Below are 25,853 nucleotides of genomic sequence, written 5' to 3'. Positions count from 1 at the left end.
TATCCATGGAATTTTCAATCACAGTAGGTGTCCATTAATGATCTGCTTTGAGTCCTAATCATTCTAATTTAGTTATAAATGAACTTGCTAGACACATCCAGATGAAGGTTGTTAATTCTTACAAACACTAACTATTTGAGAAAATAGATCCACATGGAGGAAGAGTTTGGACAAAAATGGATGTGGACCACCACTCCTTAGAACCTCTAAGATCAGAAAAAACCAATGGAGAGAAAACTTGACTAGGCAATCCTCGAGAAGCAACCCTCTTGCCCTATATAACAAAAACAATGAACTTATAATTAGGGTGTTGTTTGAGCATAAGAGTTTGATGTAGCAGGAATGTTCATATTCATGGAATGAAAGGATATGCATGAAATCTAGGCACCATATTCCCACCCTCCATATGGGTAATTTTCCTTCACTCCCATGGAAATACTACTTTTTCAACCAAATTGCAGCACTATTTTAGTGTGTTGGACAACAATGCCCCTATAATATAATATTATCACACTATTGTTATATTCAAAATAATAATTTTTTTAAAGGATGAGTGAAAGTTAAATGAATATTAAACTTCATCCTTTATGTGAACAACATTGCAGATTACTATCCATAATGCATCAAATGACTAAATCTTTTTTATGGATGGTATTATGTTACATGAATTGTAGATTGAACTATTAGAACACATGCTTGTGTTGGATGCCAACTGCAAGGCTGATGCAATATATTGTGAATTGCATGCTCGTAGTGGATTTAGGTTGTTGCATGCTTGAAATGATTTATTTGCTGAAAACAAACAGGTTTCAGGTACAAGTTTTATGGGAAAATATCCAATTTATAGACAACATGCTGTTGAAATTTCGTTAAAATTTTTTCAAAATAAAACCATGTACAAAGATAATTATGATAAAATAAATGTTAAAATATTTTTGAAAGGATGAGTGAAAGTTAAACGAATATTAAATTTCATCATTTATGTGAACAACATTGCAGATTACTATTCATAATACACCGAATGACTAAATCTTTTTGATGGACAGTATTATGTTATATGAATTGTAAATTGAACTACTAGAATTCATGCTTGTATTGAACGCCAATTACATGACTGATGCAGTATATTGTGAATTGCATGCTGGTAGTGGATTTAGATTGTTGCATGCTTGAAATGATTTATTTGTTGAAAACAACCAGGTTTCAAGTACAGGTTTTATGGAAAAATGTCCAATTTATAGATGGCATGCTGTCGAAATTTCGTTAAAATTTTTCCAAAATAAAACCATGTACAAAGACAATTAAGATAAAATGAATGTTAAAATATTTTTGAAAGAATGAGTGAAAGTTAAACGAATGTTAAACTTCATCCTTTATGTGAACAGTATTGCATATTACTATCCATAATGTACCGAATGACTAAATCTTTTTGTGAACTCATCAGTAATTCCTCCGATGTACGTTTCCCATAACCACACTTAAATTATTATACTTCTCTCGAGTTTTTTTTTTTTTTTTTTCTAGTTTTTTCTTTCGCATTAGTGTCCGAATGTCCGATTATTTTGCTATCAAATCATTGATACTTATGGTACATATACATATATGTTCAAAAATTGCATACTAATTTTTTTTATAATTCTTAATTTGTAGGATTTGCAGCTATCATAACATCAGCACGATATCATGCACTACAGTCGAATGCAACTTTTGATTGTTTTTTTGTATTTTTTTTTGTTATCTGAACTGATGGAATTTCTATATTTTAATTTGAATTTGTATAATGTATTTGTATTTGAATTTGAATTTTGTATTTTTTTTTTGTTATCTAAACATATGGAATTTATGTATTTTAATTGAATTTGTATAATGTATTTGTATTTGTATTTGAATTTAAATTTTGAATAATTTATGAATTTTTTAGTAATTATGGTTTAATGTTATGTATGCGAAAATGTAATTGCAGGTTTTTACATAATGATTAAAAAATTATTAATTTCAAATTATTAGTGACGGTTTTAAGTATTAGTGAAGGTTTAAAAACTATAACTAATAATAGAGTATTTGTAACGACCTGCCTATTTTACCAAAAAAAAAAATTTTAATCTGGTACCACAGAATAACATAATAAACCTAATAAAACATAATCCACCTGGACCCATGGGTACCAAGGATATACCTGAAACACAACACTGATACCTAAGCAGCAGAAAACGTAAAGTCATATACCTATCAAATCATTCATCCAACACAATACTAGAGTTTTACTACAACTGTCATATACATACACACATCCCAAAATATCCAAAAAGTGTCCTAGGGTCGCCACCCAAAAATTTGTCAGACCCTAGAAATGCCTTACCCTTCAGACAGGGTAGCACAGTCGAACTCTAATGCTGCGGAGCTCTATTTGCTTTTCTATCTAGGACTCCTGAAATGTTTATATATAGTTAGGGTGAGAAACCTCTCAGTAAGGGAAATAAACTAATATCAGTGTGTGGCAACATAAGTATTTTTGTGTTACACGTATAACAGTACATAAATCATACTTGATAAAACTGTCCGCATCATATCTGGGAAAAACATAGTTTATCATAACATGATATAACATACTGAATTTCTATACATATAAATCATCTCATATAACTGTACATGAAAAACACTCTCGATGGATAGCTGGCTGGTGTCATGTCTTACCCCCACATGACTGGGTTGTGAGGCCCGAAGGCGGGACCTAGCAATAGCTGGCTAACCACGCTAGATCAATATGAGTCTGTAATGGGTCTCCCCCTCTTGGTCCAAACACCAGAGGGACGCCTACACTACCATAAAACCACATCGCCTGTCATTCTCCCACTACCCCTTATGATAAGTGGTAGCACTAACATATACATGATCGTGATCATATAGCTACGGTACTGTGTTTCGTGAAAGCCTAAACCAAGTCATCTAAGTTCTGATAACATATAATATATTTTCAAATAATGATACATTACTATTTCATAATAATATCTATCATGTTATTATTTTCATAAAACCTTACATAACATATCATATAAAATTTATGGCCCTTATGCCGACATAACATATCATAAAACCCTTGGCCCTTACGCCAGTATATTATATAAAACATTGGCTCTTATGCCGACATATCATATAAAATCCTCAGCCTTTACGCCGGCATATCATATAAAATCCTCGGCCCTTACGCCGACATATCATATAAAATTCTTAGTTTGAAAATCCCTATATCATTTTAATATTTTTTCAAAAACAGTAATAACATGCTTGTTCTATAAACATAATATTCATCATCATAATTTTCATGGTAAATGTCTTATGCTACACAAAAGGGGTAATATTCAGATCATAAAACCTGTTCTAAAATCATATGTCTGATATTTTACATGAAAACCATATTTCTGATCAGCAGCATAATTTCCAACATAATTCTATAATATACATATTTACATGAAATTAAATGTTGTAAAATAATAATTGCATTTTCATAAGAAACCTAACTTGATTTATCTCCTTACCTGACTTACTGAGAAGCTCACAAAATACCCAATTCCTCACCTGTAGTGTTCCCAGCATAACACCTTGAAATTAACATTTTCCCCAACAAAATTTTAGTATTTCCTTTCCTAACATATTCTATTCAGTCCAGAAACCCCAAATACCCAATAATACTAAAATTAACTTACCTAAATTTTGGGATGGTTCCCAAATTAGCCTAACCTACAAACCACTCCAGCAGATGTGAACAAAATCTTCCCAAGAGTGATACGGTGGCTTTGGATCGTCAATCTGGCGAAGAACGACGACGAAATCGGGGAGAGAAGGTGAAAATATATATATATATATATATATAGAGAGAGAGAGAGAGAGAGAGAGAGAGAGAGAGACTCCACATGCAAAATTTCCAAAAACCCAGGTTTGAGCTATTTATATCCTTGACTTCGTCAACAAGACACGTCACTTCTTTGACGAGGTCAAGAATGGAGTTTTTCGACGACCTCATAACCTTCGTCAAGGAATTTCAGGCCCTGAAATAGCCCTCCCGGTAATTCCTCGTCAACGAGACACGTGGCCCCATCGACAATCCCAATAAGCCACTTCGTCGATGAACGCCCCCTTTTAAAAAAAATCTTTTTTTCTCTCTCCTTTGTTATTTAATTGCTATAATTCCTCGGCTCTCTACAGTATTAGTAATAAATTTCAAAAGTGTCACTAAAGTCCAAGTATTTGTGATGGTTTTAAATTCATCACTAATAATTATTATTAATGACGATTTCAAAATTCGTCACTAATACTCTACTATTGGTGACGGTTTTGAAATTCGTCACTAATACTCCACTATTAGTGACGATTTTGAAATTCGTTACTTATACTCTACTATTAGTGACGATTTTGAAATTCGTCACTAATACTCTACTATTAGTGACGATTTTGAGCCGAACCAATATAGAATTTATAATGACGGTATTAGGGTTTTAGTGACGGTTATAGTCCGTCACTAATACTCTATTATTAGTGACATTTTAAAAATTTGTCACTAATAATTATTAGTAACCACAGTTATAGCGACTAATTTAAAACTGTCTCTAATAATCACAAAACTGTCACTAATAGTATTAGTGACGGTTTTGTGATTATTAGTGACGATTTTGATCTTTCACTAATAACCTTATTTTTTGTAGTGTATTACCCTCCTTCTTGCGAATAATAAGCTCCCTAGTGTCATAACAGCGTAGGGTCATGTACAAGGGTGGATTATCAACTACATCCTAATCCTATGGATGTTAGGGGTAAAGGGTTACTAGTGCAAAGTTTCAACTTCTAAAGGTTCTTAGACTATCCTCACTGTCGCAACTATAGGTTAGTAAAGCCCTCTAATCCTTGCCGATTATAAGCTTCAAATGGAAATGGTTCAATCTGAATGAGAGGATTTTCATAAGGCCTATACAGAGGTCTCACTACTTCTCGCCTTTCCTATTCCCAATAGGTAAGAGTACAAGTATAGAACTCATGTAGTGTTGGTGTACAATGTGTGTAGGGAGTGAATAAATGAGTAAATGTAGTTAAGTAATGCATAAATGACAAGGCTACTTTGCAAAATTAGATAATAGTTGATTTAGAAAATAGTAGCACACATTAAAATGCAAGACGAGGACATATTTATACTATATGACAAGCAAAACCACAAGGCAATCAAAGGTACCAAGGATGGAAAATCAAATAAAGCTATCTACAAAGCAGGTCACATAATTATTTGCATCATCAATTCATGCATGCATCCATTCACATGACATGCATCATTCTTGCATTCATGCGTGCGCGCATGCACGCGCGCGCACACACACACACACACACACACACACACACACACACACACACATGCATTCATGCTTCATTTGTTCAAGAATGCATCATTCTTGCATTTATGCACTAGACATATCCATGCATTCATGCATCATTCATTCATCCTCACATATTCAAGCATGCATGTACCCATGCTTTTAAATGCATATACCCGCACACAGACACAACACATTGCAAATGCAGAAAAAAGGAGAGAGAGAGAGAGAGAGAGAGAGAGAGAGAGAGAGAGAGAGAGAGAGAGAGAGAGAGAACTAGCCCCCTCTTGCTTTTTTATAAATTGACAAGAAAAAAAATAAAAAATTAAATAAATAAAATAAGAGGATAAAGAAGGAAAGGTGGCAACAGGGTCAACTAGAGTAAAGGGGTGGCAGAGAAAAAAGGGAGGGTGGTTGGGTGTATTTAGGGCGTGGGTAGCTCAAGGAGGGAAGTCAGTTAGGTCTAACAGGTGTTAGATGGCCTAAAAGAGGGAGAAAATTGAGGAAGGGGAGATCTACTGAGATCAATGGTGGATTCCCTGCCGAAAATGACAAAGACGTGTGGGTGAGAAGGAAGAAGGAAGAAAAGGGAGGGATTGAAATGGCATCATTTTTGCCCCCTATTATTTTTATTTAATTAAAAAAACTAAAAAACAACGTTGTTCCACTTAAGTGGCAGGAGCGTGTATGTGTGCACTAGCCTTTTTAATTTAACTTTTTTACTTTTAAAATAGAAATTAAAATGGCATTGTTTCGAGGAAAGCGCATACGTGCCTATATGCATGTGTGCATAGTCCTCCACATGCTAGAGCATACGACCACACACTAGCCTACGTTTTTTACTCTTTTAATAGTATTTATTTATTTATTTTAATAATTAATATTATCTTATTATTTCAAAAATTTATTTTTGTATCGTATAATGAAGATGCACAACGAAATAAACAATGAGTGAATGTAAATAACACACACAATCAGAAAAAATCAACATAAAGATTTATGTGGTTCGACAAAGCCTACATCTATGGAAGCAATGGCACACAAATTTCACTAAGGAAATCAAAATATACACAATACACTTCAATAATGATCACTCTCCCTCTCAAAATATGCCCAGATGACATATATAGAGGTTCCTCAGAGGTTTCCCCCCGTTTGCCCAACCACCCAACGTTCAAAAATTCAAAATTTCAGAAAACTGTTGCAGCCCTGGCACCTATCGCCGATGAACATAGAGCCTCGTCAACAAGACCAAGAAGACCCTTTGTTGATGAATACAAGGCTCTCGTCAATGATGCTAGAAGTCTGAAAATTTCCTGCTCTCAGTAATTGTTTGTCGATGAGCTTCAGAACCTTCGTCGACAAACCTCTATTGTTCCCTCATGGACGAGTATAGGCCCTTCGTCGATGATTCTTGTAGTGTTGCCCCCTTCATGTTTTCCCTCCTTTCTTCTTTGCTTACCAAAATAGAAGTATAAGAGCCACAACTAACAATCTCCACCTTGGCAATTATACGCCCCTCTGGAGAATATAAAAACATGAACTATTTCTTTTTGAACTTAAAAACGCTTGGTTCGATATGTCTCCCTTCTATCACTTGGAGACATGGAGTAAGTCCAAGTAATGCTTGAATTTCTATAAAGTAACTGATTTGGTCAAAATATCTGTTGCATTATCAAATGTGTGAACTTTTTCCAACACAAGTTCACCTGAAGCAATCAATTCCCGAACCCCGTGGAACCTTACACAATGTGCTTGGTCCTAGCATGGTATACCTGATTCTTTGCCAAGTAGATGACACTTTGACTATCACAATGCAGCACCACACCATCATGTTGTAACCCCGACTCTCTGACTAAACTAGTAAGCCATAAGACTTCCTTTGCAGCTTTGGGAATTGCCGTATATTCCACCTCAGTCGTGGACAATGCAACCAGAGACTGTACCATGGATCTCCAACATACCGGTCCTCCTATAAGGGTAAACACATATCCCATTGTAAACCTTCTGTCATCCATATCTTCAGCATAATATGCATCAATAAACCCTATAACTGAAGGACAACCCTGTTGCTTGTTGAACATGATGCCATATCCCGATGTACCCCGCAAGTATCTAAGTATCCATTTGATGGCTTCCTAATGCTGCCTTCCTGGATTAGAGAGGAACTTGCTCACCACGCTTACTGCATGTGCTATATTGGAATTGGTGTATTCCAAAGAGGGGGGGGGTGAATTGGGTATTTAAAATTTCTCTCCTAAGTTCAACGAATCTAGCAACAGTATTACTCAACCTAGGGTCTGTCTATGCAATTATAAACCTAATCATTCACAAAAGTAAAATACAAACATTCATGTGCTAGAATTTAAAATGCAGAAATTAAAAGCATGCACGCACAAGAAATGTTATCGAGGTTCAGCCAAAGTGCCTACGTCCTCGCCTTGGCTCACTAGCACAAGGATTCCACTATAAGCTCACTTCACGGGTGGAGCAGCACCAGTTACAACCAGATCAATTAGCGAGGCTAACCTTAGCCTACACCTTACTAAGATGGTGCACCTAACTTTCCTAATTGGATCTAAGCCAATCCGAGACTACTCAATAGGGCTAGTCTCCCTCTTCAGGCCTATGCCTGGAATACAACAAATGTATATAAAATTTACGTTCACGGAAATGCTTCTTACACTAAGCAGATATGTTCCAATAAGCTCAACTGAATAATGCACTCACGTATGATAGGATACTAAGCTCAAGTGAGATTTTGTTAACTAATGTGTTAACTCTCAACTAAATATGTATCAATGTATGTGTGGGAGAGCAAGACTTTTGATCTTAAGCAAATATGCTCTTGTGTGGATGATCAGACAATCATTATAACCCTAAGCAAATATCACATAAATACTGTTAGCTTTATTGTGATCCCAAGAGGGGGGGGGGGTGAATTGGTATTTTTAAAATTTAAACCTTAGGTTAATCTCTTAACACTAGTATATTCACAACCCTATAGACAATCTAGTGCAAGCAATGTAAACGTATACCAAAAAGTAAATAAATCAATTTAACCAATCACACATGCACTAGAAGCAGTAAAGTAAAAGTGACAAGCAGGAATGTTATCGAGGTTCGACCAATTGCCTACATCCCCGCCTTGGCTAACAAGCACAAGGAGTACCACTATAACTTGCTCAATTAAATGGGTGGAGCAGCACTTATACGAACCAGGTCAATTAGCACAGGGCTGACATCAACCTTTACACCAATCCTTACCGGGCTGGATTACTGCCCCCTCAGGCCACGCTTGGAAACACTCATATTTTACAATTAAATGGTATAAATAAAAGTGCTTTCATGTAAAGCAGATATGTACCCAAATGCGTTCAATCACATACACCACAAATGATTTACTACGTAAGCTTAGTGTGGTCAAGTATTTCAACTCTCAAGTGTAATATCAGTGTAATAAGTGCGTGAGAGTATCAACAAACAATATTTGAATCTCAAGATTTTCAATCAACAAATTCACACAATGATGTCAAGCAAGGTTCAAATGTATCAAACAGAAGAATATCTCAATCACGAATATGGAGCATATGCTTGGTTTGCAAAAGATATGTAATCTTTGTATTCAGCAAATAATATGCGAGCGAATAAATATTGCACAAAGATTAATTCACAAACACAAATATCTTTTCACAGCTATATCAAATATAAATCACACAAGATATTTGAGTAAGTTTTGAAAAAGTTTTGTAGCCCAAAACAAATACAAACTTCCTAAGTTATTGCAACGAAAATGCAACACTCGGAAGTTCAATACAAGTCTTCTTAGGATAGGCTTATGAGCAAAGCCCCCAGAGAACACTCGGGTTTTGCTCTTGTAAAAATCAAATCAATCGAACACAAATGGGAGAGCAAACCTCTTTGCACAAACTCTTAATACACTTACAGAGGATATGGAAAGTTGTAGAAGGTGAGATTGAGTGGTTTGAGAGAGAGTAGTAGTAGAGAGTATTTTGCTTGAGAAAAAAATTTTGGATTTTGTTTGCTAATCAAGTTACTAATTTTCCAAAATAAAGGGGTATTTATAGACACCCCAAGAATTATAATCGTTGGGGACAAGCCTGGTATTATTAGAAAAGATTAATGATGTTTTAAATATTTGAACCCTGTTTTAAAAAAATTAACCATGGTAAAAAATTTAGGGCAACCCGAGAGGACCGGTTGACTAGAACATTTTCGGTCGACTGAAGTTCATATGGCTCGGTCGACCGGGCCATTTTTGAACTTTGGGGTTGGTCGATCGGGAGAGGCGATTTTCCCAATTTGCGCAGTTTAATCGACCAAGGATATTTGCACTGAGTGATTCGATTAACCAGATCATTGGGACATCTCCCGAGGAGCCTCGGTCGACCAAACCGTTGGAATACATTTTGGGCTTGGTTGACCAAGTAGTCAAAAGTTTGACTCTTAGGAGGTTCAGTCGACTGGGTGTATTTGAACCGAACTGATTTGGTCGACTGAGCTATGGTCAATTGGTTGACCTAGACTAGGTTCAGTCGACTGGGGGCAGAATGAACTACATGTGTCGGTCGATCGAAAGTGCATAAAGTGTGCATTTCGGTCCTGTTTTAATTTACAATCACCCTATTTAAGTGCCTAACACATATAAGTGCAATGGTGAGTGTCCTACGGTCACTTTCAAGTCCTTTTTGAAGACACCAAAAAAATACGGTGTCGGTCGACCTTCGATCGACCGAAGGGTAATCCCTAAGGTCTTTCTAAGTTCATTTTCATTTTGAGCTTACGTATTCAACCATGCAGGTGATGTATGTGATTATTACATACAAAAATTCCTAATTACTATTACATACCCTTTACATGAATGAAATATATTACAACAAGAGAAATTGAGTTTTCAATAGAAATTTGGTCTTCAAGCTGCACTCTCTCCATGTGCATTATGATCTGTCAATTTAAGTTCGTACACAAAGCTCCAAACACCCATTAGATACAATGAGTACTTGTCATAATCAAAACCGAGCGTGACCTATAAGGTCAACATTCTCCCCCTTTTTGATGATGACAAATACGATAAGAAAAAATATAGGGTTAAGCCTAAGAAGGCTCCCCCTACCAATATGCATCCAATTTTATTGTGTTACTAAAGTCATTTTATCCATTATTGTTGCCCCTTTCCATCTCCCCTTTTTGGCAACAACAAAAAGGGCCATTTGAGTTAACACTCTAGGAAATGGGTAAGTATTACAGTTATACATGAAAAATTTGGGAAAGATTTAGAAAAATTTTAGCAGAATGCCATTTGTAAATCGGACTTTCCAAAATCCTGTATAAGTGTAATCTGTTTGAATTTAAATATATCCTAACAGTTTATCCACAACTACTCAAACAGTCCAGTATAGTCCAAGAATCAAGTATAAATTTTAATATCATCATGAGATGGACAAGAAAGTTGTGCATGACAAGTGATAACCAATATTCATTTCATTCAATATTATCATGCAATAGAAATAATGCATGTGCACACTATTGATAATCAGCTTTCACCAAGTCTAAAGCAGGAAGGCAAGTCAACAATAATATTAGTGGCTAAGACTTAGAAATTTCTCATTTGAGAGCTCCCCCTAAATTTATGCAAGTAATGAAACATTTAAGTCTAAAAAGCTTTTCTACTATGCATTAAGCGTAACTCACGTCTAATTTGTATGAACTTATCCTCGGGAAGTGGTTTAGTCAAAATATCCACCCATTATTCGTTTGTGCATGCAAACTCAAGAGCAACATCTCCTTTTTGCACATGATCACAAAGAAAGTGGTGTCTAATCTCAATGTGTTTAGTTCGTGAATGTGAGATAGGATTTTTAGAGATGTTGATTGTACTAGTATTATCACATTTAATCAGTATTGTATCATAGTGCAATCCATAATCCATAAGTTGTTGTTTCATATAAATAGTTTGGGCACAACAACTTCCAATCGCAATATATTCAGCTTCAGCTGTGGATAAGCCAACTGAGTTTTGTTTCTTAGAGAATTAAGAAACAAGAGATTGTCCTAAGTAACGACAAGTGCCGCTAGTGCTTTTTCTATCAACCTTACTACTGGCAAAGTTAGCATTGGTATAACTCACAATCTCAAAGAAAATATGCTTAGGGTACCACAAGCCTAACTCTATAGTCCCAACTAGATACCTAAGGATTCGTTTTACGGCTTTTAAGGGAGATTCCTTAAGGGTAGCCTGAAACGTAGCACACATACACACACTAAACATAATATCAGGACTACTAGAAATGAGATATAGGAGACTCCCAATCAGGCCACGATACAATTTTACGTCAACAGGGATTTCCTGCTCATCTTTATCAAGCTTGATGGAAGAATTCATAGGTGTACCAAGAATTTTGCAATCTTCCATATTAAATTTCTTTAGCAAGTCTCTAATATATTTAGATTGGCATATGAAAGTTCCATGTTTGCCTTGTTTGATTTGCAACCCTAAGAAGAAACTAAGTTCACCCATCATGCTCATTTCAAATTCAGTTTACATGCATTTGGAAAACTCATTACACAACTCATCATTTGTTGCTCCAAAAATGATATCGTCCACATAAATTTGAACAAGCAACATGTCATCATTTTTGGATTTGATAAAAAGTGTAGTGTCGATTTTGCCATGAGTAAACCCATTTTCTAGTAGAAAACCACTAAGCCTCTCATACCAAGCTCTAGGAGCTTATTTCAATTCATACAAGGCTTTAGATAACCGGTAAACATGATCGGGATATTTATGATTTTCAAAATCAGGTGGTTGTTCTACGTATACCTCTTCATTAATGTAGCCATTTAGAAAAGCTCTTTTAACATCCATTTGAAACAATTTAAAATTTTTAAAAGCGGCAAAGGCAAGTAGCATACGAATGGCTTCTAAGCTAACAATAGGAGCATATGTTTCATCAAAGTCAATCCCTTCCTGTTGGTTATACCCTTGGGCAACTAGTCTAGCTTTATTCCTAGTTATTACCCCATTCTCATCTTTCTTATTTATATATACCCATTTAATTCCAATGATGGTGTGCTCATTGGGCCTAGGAACAAAGGTCCACACTTTGCTTCTTTCAAATTGATTAAGTTCTTCTTGCATGGACATCACCCAAGACTCATCTTCTATAGCTTCTTTAATATTTTTAGGTTCTTCTTGGGATAAGAAAGCGGAATGATTCACTATATTTCTCAAGGAGGATCTTGTGGCTACTCCACAGGATGGTTCGCCTAAGATTTGATCTATAGTATGACTTCTAATGAATTTCCAATCTCTAGGCAACTCCGGATGTTCATTATCTTCAGATGAGTTTTCATTTTCTTCTAAGTTTTCACTTGCATTATTTTCAATATATAATTTGTCTAAGCATTTTCTAATATCAATATCATCTTCATCATCTTTCTTAGAAAATGGATTAGCTTCATCAAACACAACATGAATATATTCAATCACAGTCAATGTTCTTTTGTTGAAAACCCTATATGCTTTGCTATTTAATGCAAATCTTAGGAAAATACCTTCATCAGATTTAGAGTCAAATTTTCTTAGATACTCATTATCTCTGAGCACAAAGCATTTACAACCAAACACATGAAAGTAGGAAATATTAGGCTTAGGTTGTTCCACAATTCATAAGGGCTTTTATTAATTGAATGTCTAATCAACACCCTATTCATAACATAGCATGCAGTATTAATGGTCTCGGCCCAAAAATATTTAGGTAAGTTATGCTCATTCAACATAGTTCTATCCATTTCTTGTAGTGACCTATTCTTTCTTTCTATTACACCATTTTGTTGAGGTGTCCTAGGCGCAGAAAAGTTATGTGATATGTCCTCTAAGTCACAATATTTTTCTATGCTTTTATTTTTGAATTCCGTGCCTCTATCACTTATGTGAGTTATTTTATATCCATTTTCATTCTAGATTCTCCTACAAAGTTTGGTGAACTGTTCACATGATTCATTTTTATGTGCAAGAAACAACACCCATGTGAATATAGAAAAGTCATCCACAATTACAAAGGCATATGATTTACCACCAAGACTTTGCACAGAATTAGGTCCAAACAAGTCTAGATGAAGCATCTCTAAAGGTCTAGTAGTGGATATGAATTTCTTTTTCTTAAAACTAGATTTTATTTGCTTACTCATTTGACATGCATCACAGATTTTATCATTTACAAAAGACATCTTAAGCAAGCCTTTAACTAATTCTTTTCTAACAAGTTTAGACAATAAATCCATGCTAGCATGTCCTAAGTGCCTATGCCATAACCAACTAGCTTCATTTATAGTAGAAAAACATGTTACTTGTTGTGAAGCTAAATTATCAAGAGAGGTAGTATAAACATTTTCATGTCTATCGGCAGTAAAGAGCACTTTGTGATCTGTTTTATTCTCTACTATGCATTTGTCATTTTCAAAAGATACTTTATATCCTATGTCACAGAACTGACTTATGCTAAGTAGATTATGCTTCAGTCTATCAACCAACAAAACATTATCAATAGTAAGAGAAGAATCCTTACCAACCTTACTTACCTTGATGATGCGTCCTTTGGCATTGTCTCCAAATGTCACATAGCCTCCATCGTTGGGAACAATTAATGTGAATTTGCCCTTGTCGCCGATCATGTGCTGTGAACACCCACTATCTAAGTACCAGTGGTCCTTTGGAGGAGGACGATCTTAGACATACCTGCAAAATAAGTTAAGTAGCTGATGCGGGTCCCCAAATTTTGTTGGGTCCACGGGGGTTAGTAGCAGGATCTCCCTTAACTACCCATACTTTCCTAATTCTAGCATGCTTATTCCTAAGTGGACAATCAAATTGAATGTGACCAATCTGTTTACATTTAAAACATTTTAATCTACACTTTGGCTCTTTAGGAGGAATACGAGATTTTGACTCACATGTAAAGTGTCCTAAGTAAAGATTAGGTCGTCTAACATTTTCAACACCATTAAAACCAAGACCCTCTTTACTTAAGAAGTTTCTTTGGGCACCAAGTAGTTTTTCAAAATTGTTTTTGCCCTCAGTGAATTTAAAAATGATTTTGGAGCTATCCTTTAATTTCCTCTCAAGCTCAGTAACAGTGACATCTTTTTCTTTTAAAATAGAGGCATGAGAGGTTTTTGCCATATTAAACAACTTTGACCAATTTTCACATTTCTTTTTCAAATCATTATTTTCTTTGGTCATTTTGCGTAACAATTTAGAAACATGAATATATTCAAATTGCAACTCTCTAAATGTAGGCATGCAATCAGAATCACAGTCATCAGATGAACAATATGAAGATAATGAACTAGAAGACAATACCTTATCCTCGTGTGCTATCAAGCACAGATTAGCGATCTCCGAGTCACTGTGATATGATTCTGAGTCGCTGCCACTAAGTTTGTCCCATGAAGTCTCGGCTTTCATGACTTTCTTCTTTTTCTTAGCCTCATTTTTCAGCAGTGGGCAGTTAGGTTTGATGTGCCCCACCTTGTTGCAGTTATAGCACGTAGGAGCATTTGATTTTTCTTTTCTTTTGCTAGACTCTCCCTTCTCATTAGTAAACTCTCTATATTTTTTGTAGGGCTTCCTGTTCTTCTTGAAAAATTTGCTAAATTTTTTGGTTACCATGGCCATTTCATCATCAATGTCAAACTCACTGCACTTACTAGATGTGTTATTAGATGTTTTCAGTACAGTCACTTTCTTGGCCCTATTATGCTCGTTATGTCTTTCATTTATGGAGAATTCATAAGTAATCAAGGAACCTATCAATTCATCTAAGGTCATGGCCTTAAGGTCTCTACCCTCAGCAATGGTCATAGCCTTGGCTTCCCAAACATGAGGTAAGCCTCTAAGGATCTTCCTAATCATCTCATATGTGGGATAGGTCTTTCCTAATGCATGCAGTGAGTTTATGATGTGTGTGAATCTAGTGTACATGCTCTGAATGGACTCACCTACATTCATTCTAAATGCCTCATACTCACTGGTCAACATATCTATCCTACTGTCCTTCACATCCCTTGTACCCTCATATGTGACCTCTAACTTATCCCATATTTCTTTTGCAGTGGAACCTTCCATAATTCTGTTAAATTCATTCACATCAAGATTGCAGTACAAAATATTCATGGCTGTGGCATTAAGACTAACAACTTTCATATCATCATCATCATACTCATCCTCAGTCTTAGGAACCCTAGCTGCACCCTTAGTTTTCATAGGGACAAAGTTTCCCTTAGAGACACTCCTCTACACCTTCCAATTAGTATTCTGAAGGTAGATGCACAACCTCTATTTCCAGAAGGTGTAATTAACACCATTGAAAATAGGAGGTGGTGTGGAAGATGGTCCCTCAGGGAAAGGGGTCATGGAGATATGAGTCGTATGTGATCTTTTTGCAAAATAACAACTAGTCTATGCTACATGTCTCTAATATCAATTGTTAGCTTTATCGTGATCCCAAGAGAGGGGTGAATTGGTAATTTTAAAATTTAAGCCCTAAGTTAATATCCTAACACCAGTATATTCACAACCCTATGGACAATCTAGTGCAAACAATGTAAATGTATACCAGAAAGTAAATAAATCAATTTAATCAATTACACATACACTAGAAAGTAGTAAAGTAAGAGTGACACGCAGGAATGTTATCGAGGTTTGGCCAATTGCGTACATCCCTGCCTTGGCTAACAAGCACAAGGATTACCTGTGACGACCTGCTTAATTTCCACATTTTTTATCTAAATAAAATCAATATCATAAATCCCAGCTCAGCAGATCATAATCCACCTAGACCCGTGGGTACCAGGGATACATCAGAACACATAACAGAAGCCTAAGCAGCAGGAAACATATAATCACAATATTGTAAATACAAAACATCCATCACATTACTATAAATACTAGAGTCACTACGTCCACTATATTTCAGTATATACATCCCAAAAGAAACAAAATCTAGGAACACTTCCCACAAAAATCCACTGTCCCTACTAAAACTTACCCTTCAAAAAGGGTAGACAACAGCTCTAGTTCAGTGGGGCTTTTCCCGCTCTCCTATCTAGGGCTCCTGAAAAGTTTATAAAATTTTAGGGTGAGACACCTCTCAGTAAGGGAAATAAACTAATACCAGTGTGTGGCAACATGAGTATTTTGTGTTCTACATATACCATACATAACATATTCTGTAACTGTTTTGTCAAATTTGGGAAAACATATATATATATATATATATATATATCAAATCATGGCAAAACATACTGCATTTTCATAAACATATCTCATCTCATAAAGTATAATAAAAAAACATTCTTGGTAGGTTAGCTGGCTGTTGTCATGTATTACCCCCACATGACTGGGTTGTGTGGCCCGAAGGCGGGACCTGACAATAGTTGGCCGACCACTACCAAGTCAAAAGTACAGTTTGTAAGTCTGATGGGTCTACCTGACCTGGTCCGTACACCAGTGGCGATCATACATTTCTTAAAACCACATCGACCATCCAATCTCACACCACTTCGTACAGCGGCGCTAACACAAATATCATGATCACAAAGACCATGGACACATAGCAATGATACCGTGCAAGTTCTAGTCTAGACCAAGCCAACCAGGTTCTGATACCATATAATGTATATTGAAACTGTGATACATGGATATTTCATATCATTAATTTTCACATCAATCATATCATTTTGCATATATACATATATCATGAAAATCATCGGCTCATACGCCGGTATTACACATTTTATCATAGCTCGGCCCGTACACCGACAAATCATAGCATAACCCATACACTAGCAAATCACATCATAGCATGGCCCATATGCCAAAAAATATATCATAGCACAGCCCATATGCTGGCAAATCACATCATAGCACGACTCGTATGTCGGCAAACATATCATAGCACAACCCGTACATTGGCAAATCACATCATAGCATGGCCCGTACGCCGGCAAACATATCATAGCACAGCCCGTACGCTGGCAAATCACATCATAGCACGGCCCGTACATCGGCAAACATATCATAATCCCATTCCAGAAAACAATATTTCGTAACATTTTATACTCATGCCACACTAACAGATTTTTCACATATTCAACACACCATCATTTTCAACAGTATTTTCCCAAATATAAATCATATATATATATATATATATATATATATATAAACATATTTACTTTCCTAAAATCAAATGCTATACATATATACACATTTTCTCAAAAGAAGTAGCTTAGTTTATCCCCTTAGCTGGCTACTGAGAAAGCCCCCAAAATAATCTAGTCTAACACCTGTAGGATTTCCTAACCAATACCCTGAAAATGAAAACTCCCAATATTAAACTTTAGTATTTTCATGCGTACATCATTTCCTATAACTATCGTAAGACCAAATTTGGCTTAAAAAGTCTTACCTCAACTTAGGGATGATTTCCAACTTGCTTTCACCAATGATCCGTTCCAAAAAATTTGGAGAGAACTTCCCCAGGAGCGTCGTGGTGGCTTCAAACTGTTGATCCGGCATAAATTTAGCCCGAAATCGAAGAGAAAGAGAACTGAAGGGGAGAGAGAGAGAGAGAACCGAAGGGGAGAGAGAGAGAGGAGAGAGTTAACTTAATAATGAAGATAAAATTCAGATTTTGATATTTATAGAGCAAAGGATTCGTCGACGAGCCACGTCTTTCATCGACGAATCCTTTAATAAATTCGTTGACGAAATTTAGTCTTCATCGAAAAAATTCAGTCGGCTCAAACCTCTCTCGATATTTCTTCGTCGAAGAATCTTTTGTATTCGTTGACGAATTCTCTTATACCCTCATTGACGAATCCCCTATATTCGTCAACAAATTTTCTTATACCTTCATCGATGAATCCCCTGTATTCGTCGACGACGACGAAGCCCTGATGATTCCCCTTGGTTATTCCTTTCAAAGTGCAATGTTGTCGACGAACGTGAAGTCGACTTCCTCCTTCTGTTACTGTCTCCATTTCCCTTCCTCTTTATTATGTAAATCCCATTATTATTCAGGTCGTTACATTCTCCCCTCCTTAAAAAATTTCGTCCTCGAAATTTACTATTCGTATAATTCATCATTCCTTATTAGGAAAAATGGTCTATTTATTTTATTACTTACCCTCACTTATGGCGGCAGAATACTGTAGTTACATTCCAATTCCTAGGAGATTACATAAAAAGAAAAGAAAATTCTCCCAAAACTAAAATGTTACTCTAATTAAACCATTACATGTACCTGCAAAAGAAATACTACCTAACTATTTTATCCAATCAAACTTCTTGGAATAAATGCGGATACTTCTGTTTTATTTGCTCCTCGAATTCTCAAGAAGCCTCTTCAATTGCATGATTCCTACACAAAACTTTTACCTGAGGAATCCTCTTATTACGTAGCTCCTGTACTTTCCTATCCAGAATCTGTACTAGTACCTCCTCATACACCAATGAATCATTAAGCTCTAATTCATCATAACTGATGATATGAAAAGGATCTGGGATGTATTTCCTCAACATAGCAATATGTAATATGTCGTGGATCCTGGATAATACAGGTGGTAAAGCTAGCCTGTAGGCTACCGGCCCCACTTTATCTAGAATCTCAAATGGACTGATAAACCTAGGACTAAGTTTACCCATCTTCCCAAATCGCATAACCCCTTTTAATGGAGCTATGTTAAAAAATACGTGATTACCAACATCAAATTTCAGATTCCTGCGGCAATTATCAGCATAACTTTTCTGTTGGCTCTGAGCTGCACTGATCCTGTCTCTGATAAGCCGAACCTTATCATGCGCTTGCTGCACAAGCTCTGGCCCCACTACTCGCTGCTCACCCACTTTATCCCAAAACAAAGGAGTTCGACATCTCCTACCATATAGTGCTTCAAACGGTGTCATGCCAATGCTGGACTGGTAACTATTATTATACGCGAACTCTACTAATAGCATGAACTGAGTCCAACTACCCCCAAAATCCAATACGCATGCACGAAACATATCCTCTAATGTCTGTATCGTCCTCTCAATCTGCCCGTCTGATTGAGGATGGAATGTCATGCTAAACGATAACTGAGACCCTAGGGCTTCCTGTAAGCTCCTCTAAAAACGTGATGTAAAGCGTGGGTCTCGATCTGACACAATCGATACTGGCACCCTATGAAAACGAACTATCTCTTGAATGTAGATCTCTGTTAAACGGTTGAGGGAGTAGCTGATCTTGATAGGTATAAAGTGGGCGGTCTTAGTCAAATGGTCAACAATCACCCAGATGACATTCTGGCCATGTAATGCCGTCGGCAATCCTGACACAAAGTCCATAGATATATGATCCCACTTCCACTTTGGGATAAATAAAGGCTGCAGCTGCCCTACTGCCCTCTGGTGCTCAGCCTTTACCTGCTGGCACGTCAAACACTGGGCTAATACTCGGCGATCTCTCTCTTCATACCACACCACCAGTACGACTCTCGAAGATCTCTGTACATTTTCGTACTACCGGGATTGACTGTATACAAAGATCTGTGAGCCTCCTCTAAAATAGTCTTCCTGATCTTAGTATCAGTAGGAATGCATAGTCTGGAACGAAACCGTAAGGCTCTATCATCCGTAATACTAAATTGTTCCTCCTGAATACTCTGTACTTTATCTATCACCTCTGCTAATTCTGGGTCTTCCTTTTGAATGTCTTTAATTCTTTCTTGCAAAGTAGGCTGTACTACTAGGCTGGCAATACACACTAGGAGATTACTCTCTACCAAGTCTATGCCAAGTCTCTCCAGATCCATCACTATCGGATGCTGGATCTCCATAGATGCCAACACTGGTTCCCTGGATTTCCTGCTTAACGCATCAACTATCACAATTGCTTTCCTCAGGTGATAACTGATGGTACAATCAAAATCTTTAATCAGCTCCAACCACCTTCTCTGCCTCATGTTCAGTTCTTTCTGTGTGAAGAAATACTTTAAGTTCTTGTGGTCGGAGAAAATCTCACACTGCTCGCCGTACAGGTAATGCCTCCAAATTTTCAATGCATGTACCACTACAGCCAATTCAAGATCATATGTAGGGTAGTTCTTTTCATATTCTTTCAGCTTCCTGGACGCATATGCCACTACCCTGCCATGTTGCATCAATACACAGCCAAGTCCCTTCAAGGACGCATCATTGTAAATAACATACCCCTCGCCCCCTGATGGGATAACGAATACTGGTGCTATGACTAATCTCTGCTTCAGTTCTTGAAAACTCTACTCACAGCTGTCGTCCCACTCAAATCTGACATTCTTTCTCGTCAGTCGTGTCAAAGGTCCTGACAAAGCTGAGAATCCCTCAACAAAACGGTGATAATCCAGCTAGCCCTAAGAAACTCCTGATCTCCTAAACGTTCCTCAATCTAGCCCAATTCATTACCGCTTCAATCTTACCGGGATCTACAAAAATTCCATCTCCTGAAATAACATGCCCTAAGAACATGACCTTCTCAAGCCAAAATTCACATTTACTGAACTTTGCGTACAACTTCTTTTCCCAAAGTATCTGCAAAACCTGCCTCAAATGCGTCTCATGCTCCTCATTACTCCTCGAATAGACCAGTACATCATCAATAAAAACAATAATAAACTAGTCTAGGTACTGGTGGAAGACTCTATTCATCAAGTCTATAAATACCGTAGGTGCATTCGTCAGACCAAACGACATAACAAGAAACTCGTAATGCCCGTACCTGGTCTTGAAAGCCATCTTCGAGACGTCTTCTACTTTCACTTTTACCTAATGATAGCCGGATCTGAGACCAATATTCAAATACACCCGTGTACCCTGGAGCTGGTCAAACAAATTGTCGATACGGGGTAGAGGATATTTGTTCTTGATTGTCACTTTATTAATACCCCTATAGTCTATACACATCCTCATGGTCCCGTCTTTCTTCTTCACAAATAAAACTAGAGCTCCCCATGGGGATACACTGGGTCATATGAAGCCTTTTTCAAGAAGATCTTGCAACTAATTCTTCAACTCTGCTAACTCCGCTGGCGCCATCCGGTATGGTACTTTAGAAATCAGCACTATACTAGAAGGTAGATCAATAAAGAAATCTACCTCATGATCGGGTGGCAAGCCTGGTAACTCATTTGGGAAAACATCTGTAAACTCCTTTACTAAAGGCGTGCTAGCAAGTTTCAATTCATTTTTTAACATCTCCTTTACAACAGCCACAAACCCCTGAGAACCACACAGCAGTAATCTTCTGGCCTAAATAGCTAAAACTAGCTGAGGCGGGGATTGCACTCGCAACCCTACGAACTTGAATTATGCTTTCCCTGGATGTCTGAATATCACTTCTCGTGCTCGACAATCTATGTTGGAAAAATTAGCTGCTAGCCAATCCATGCCAAAGATAACATCAAACCCATGCATGTCCAGCACTATCAAATTAGCCGACAAAGTCTTTCCTTAAATATCAACAGGACAACCCCGGAGCACCCTATTACACCTCACTGCTAACCTAGTTGGTGTAGATACTAGCAATTCAACTTCTAATAGTTGTGTTTCAGCCCCAAATAATTTATCACACCCCGAAGACACAAATGAGTGTGTAGCTCCTGAATCAAACAATGCTATAACTTTAAAAGAAAGCATAACAACCATACATGTCACCATGTCACCTGCTGTCTTAGCCTCACCCGGCGTCAGAGTAAACACCTTGGCTGGAGCTGTATTCCTCTTCTGGCCCCCATGTGGCGCCTGATAACCACTTGGAATGGTCTTGGAGCTGGAACTACATCTGGTGGGGTAGGGCAGTCTCGCACCATGTGCCCCGATCTACTGCAACGATAACACACCACACCCCCAGCTCGACACTCTCCCCAGTGCCTCCTACCACAAGTCTAATAGACTGGAGGATCCTGCCCTACCTGCACCTCGTTTCCTCTCGTCTCCTGTCTCCGCCCTCTGCCATGGTTTCCTCTCCTCCACTGACCTGGTCTATGACCCTGCTGGTAGCCGGTAGATGCAGATCTCTTCCTTTGTCCCTGCTCCTCTGCATCAAGGCGCTCACCAATCTCTGCCAAGGCCACCTTGTCAACTAACTCAGCAAAGTCCTGGATCCATAGCACCACCACCTACTTGAATATACTCTGCCTTAAGCCCCTTTCAAACTGCCTTGCCTTCTTCACTTCATCAGGAACAATATACGGGGTGAAACGAGAGAGCTTGATGAAACGCGCCGCATACTGCTGGACGGATAGTTGTCCCTACTTCAGACTCAAGAACTCTTCCACTTTAGCCTCCCTGATAGTAGCTGGAAAATATCTATCAACGAACAACTCCTTAAACCGGTCCCATGTCATGACTATCGGAGTAGCCCTCTACTGCTCCAACAGTCTCACTGCAGTCCACCACCTCTCGGTCTCTCCTATCAGTCTATAGGTGGCAAAAAGGACCCTCTGCTCCTCAGTACATTGTAACACGACCAAGACCTTCTCGGTCTCCTGCATCCAGTTCTTGGCAGCTACATGATCAACTCCTCTTGAGAATATCGGAGGATTCATCTTCGTAAACTTTTCTATAGTGCACCCATGACCTGTAGATGGACCACTCTACTCCCTTGAGCTCCTAGCGATCTCAACCATAACCTATTGAGCCACGCTACATAATACTGTGTCAGAGTCGATCCCAACTGCACTTGATGGTCCTGCTCCATCACTGCCACTCGCATAGGCACTATTTCCTTCTAGATCCATCTTGAAAAGTAGTAATTGCAACTCAGTAATCGTATCCTCATAATTTACCCACTTATTCTCACCACTTATCTCAACATTTCTAACTCATTTCTAATACCCAGTCCTACATTCTAGGAACACAACCCGACAATAGCTTACTATGGTTTTCCTGAAATCGTCACCCCAGGAAAAACACAGAAACTACCATGGAAGTCCTACCTCTAGATTGTAGAACAAAACCTCAATCATTTCCTAAACTCTAGTATTATTTCCGTTGCATTCTAAAGTCTACAGAACCTAACAACCTAGGCTCTGATACCACACTATGACGACCTGCTTAATTTTCACATTTTTTTTCTAAATAAAATCAATATCATAAATCCCAGCTCAGCAGATCATAATCCACCTGGACCCGTGGGTACCAGGGATACATCAGAACACATAACGGAAGCCTAAGCAGTAAGAAACATATAATCACAATATTGTAAATACAAAACATCCATCACATTACTATAAATACCAGAGTCACTACGTCCACTGTATTTCAGTATATACATCCCAAAAGAAACAAAATCTAGGGACACTTCCCACAAAAATCCACTATCCTTACTAAAACTTACCCTTCAAAAAGGGCAAACAACAGCTCTAGTTCAGCGGGACTTTTCTCGCTCTTCTATCTAGCGCTCTTGAAAAGTTTATAAAATTTTGGGGTGAGACACCTCTCAGTAAGGGAAATAAATTAATACCAGTGTGTGGCAACATGAGTATTCTGTGTTCTACATATACCATACATAACATATTCTGTAACTGTTTCGTCAAATCTAGGAAAACATATATATATATATATATATATCAAATCATGGCAGAACATACTGCATTTTCATAAACATATCTCATCTCATAAAGTATAATACAAAAACATTCATGGTAGGTTAGCTAGCTATTGTCATGTATTACCCCACATGACTGGGTTGTGTGGCCCGAAGGCGGGACCTGACAATGGTTGGCCGACCATTGTCAAGTCAAAAGTACAGTCTATAAGTCTGATGGGTCTGCTTGACCTGGTCCGTACATCAGGGGCGATCACAAACTTCTTAAAACCACATCGACACATAGCAACGGTACCGTGCAAGTGCTAGCCCAGACCAAGCCAACCAAGTTCTGATACCATATAACGTATATTGAAACTGTGATACATGGATATTTCATATCATTAATTTTCACATCAATCATATCATTTTGCATATATACATATATCATGAAAATCATCGGCCCATACGCCGTTATTACACATTTTATCATAACTTGGCCCGTACGCCAGCAAATCTCATCATAGCACGGCCCATACGCCGGTAAACATATCATAGCATAGCCCGTACACTAGAAAATCACATCATAGCACGGCCCGTACGCTAACAAACATATCATAGCACAGCCCGTACGCTGGCAAATCACATCATAGCACGGCCCGTACGCCGGCAAACATATCATAGCACAGCCCGTACCCTGGAAAATCACATTATAGCACGGCCCGTACGCCGGCAAACATATCATAATCCCATTCTAGAAAACAGTATTTTGTAACATTTTATACTCATGCCATACTAACAAATTTTTCACGTATTCAACATACCATCATTTTCAACAGTATTTTCCCAAATATAAATCATATATATATAAACATATTTACTTTCCTAAAATCAAATGTTATATATATATATATATATATATATATATATATATATACATTTTCTCAAAAGAACTAGCTTAGTTTATCCCCTTACCTGGCTACTGAGAAAGCCCCCAAAATAATCTAATCTAACACCCGCAAACCAATACTCTGAAAATGAAAACTCCTAGTATTAAACTTTAGTATTTTCATGCGTACATCATTTCCTATAACTATCGTAAGACCAAATTTGGCTTAAAAAGCCTTACCTCAACTCATGGATGATTTCCAAATAACTTTCACCAACGATCCACTCCGACAAATTTGGAGAGAACTTCCCTAGGAGCATCATGGTGACTTCAAACTGTTGATCCGGTGTAAATTTAGCCCGAAATCAAAGAGAGAGAGAGAGAGAGAGAGAGAGAGAGAGAGAGAGAACCGAAGGGGAGAGAGAGAGAACTGAAGGGGAGAGAGAGAGAGAGAGAGAGAGAGGAGAGAGTTAACTTAATAATGAAGATTAAATCCGGATTTTGATATTTATAGAGCAGAGGATTCGTCGATGTGCCATGTCATTCGTCGATGAAATTCAATCCTCGTCGACGAAATTCAGTCGGCTTAAACCTCTCTCGGTATTTCTTCGTCGAAGAATCCCCTGTATTCGTCGACGAATTCTCTTATACCTTCATCGACAAAATCCTTGTATTCGTCGAAGCGTTCGTCGACGAAGTCGACTTCCTCCTTCTGTTGCTGTCTCCATTTTCCTTCCTCTTTATTATTTAAATACCATTATTATTCGGGTCGTTACATTACCACTATAACTTGCTCACTTAAATGGGTGGAGTGGCATATATACAAACCAGGTCAATTAGCACAGGGCTGACCTCGACCTCTACACAAATCCTTACCGGGCTGGATTATCGCCCCCTCAGGACCCGCCTGGAAACGCTCATATTTTATAATTAAATGGTACAGATAAAAGTGCTTTCACGTAAAGAATATATGTACCCAAA

The sequence above is a fragment of the Malania oleifera genome, chromosome 10, assembly GCF_029873635.1.
Source record: "Malania oleifera isolate guangnan ecotype guangnan chromosome 10, ASM2987363v1, whole genome shotgun sequence".
Lineage (NCBI taxonomy): Eukaryota > Viridiplantae > Streptophyta > Magnoliopsida > Santalales > Ximeniaceae > Malania > Malania oleifera.
Note: the sequence above shows the minus strand (reverse complement) of the source record.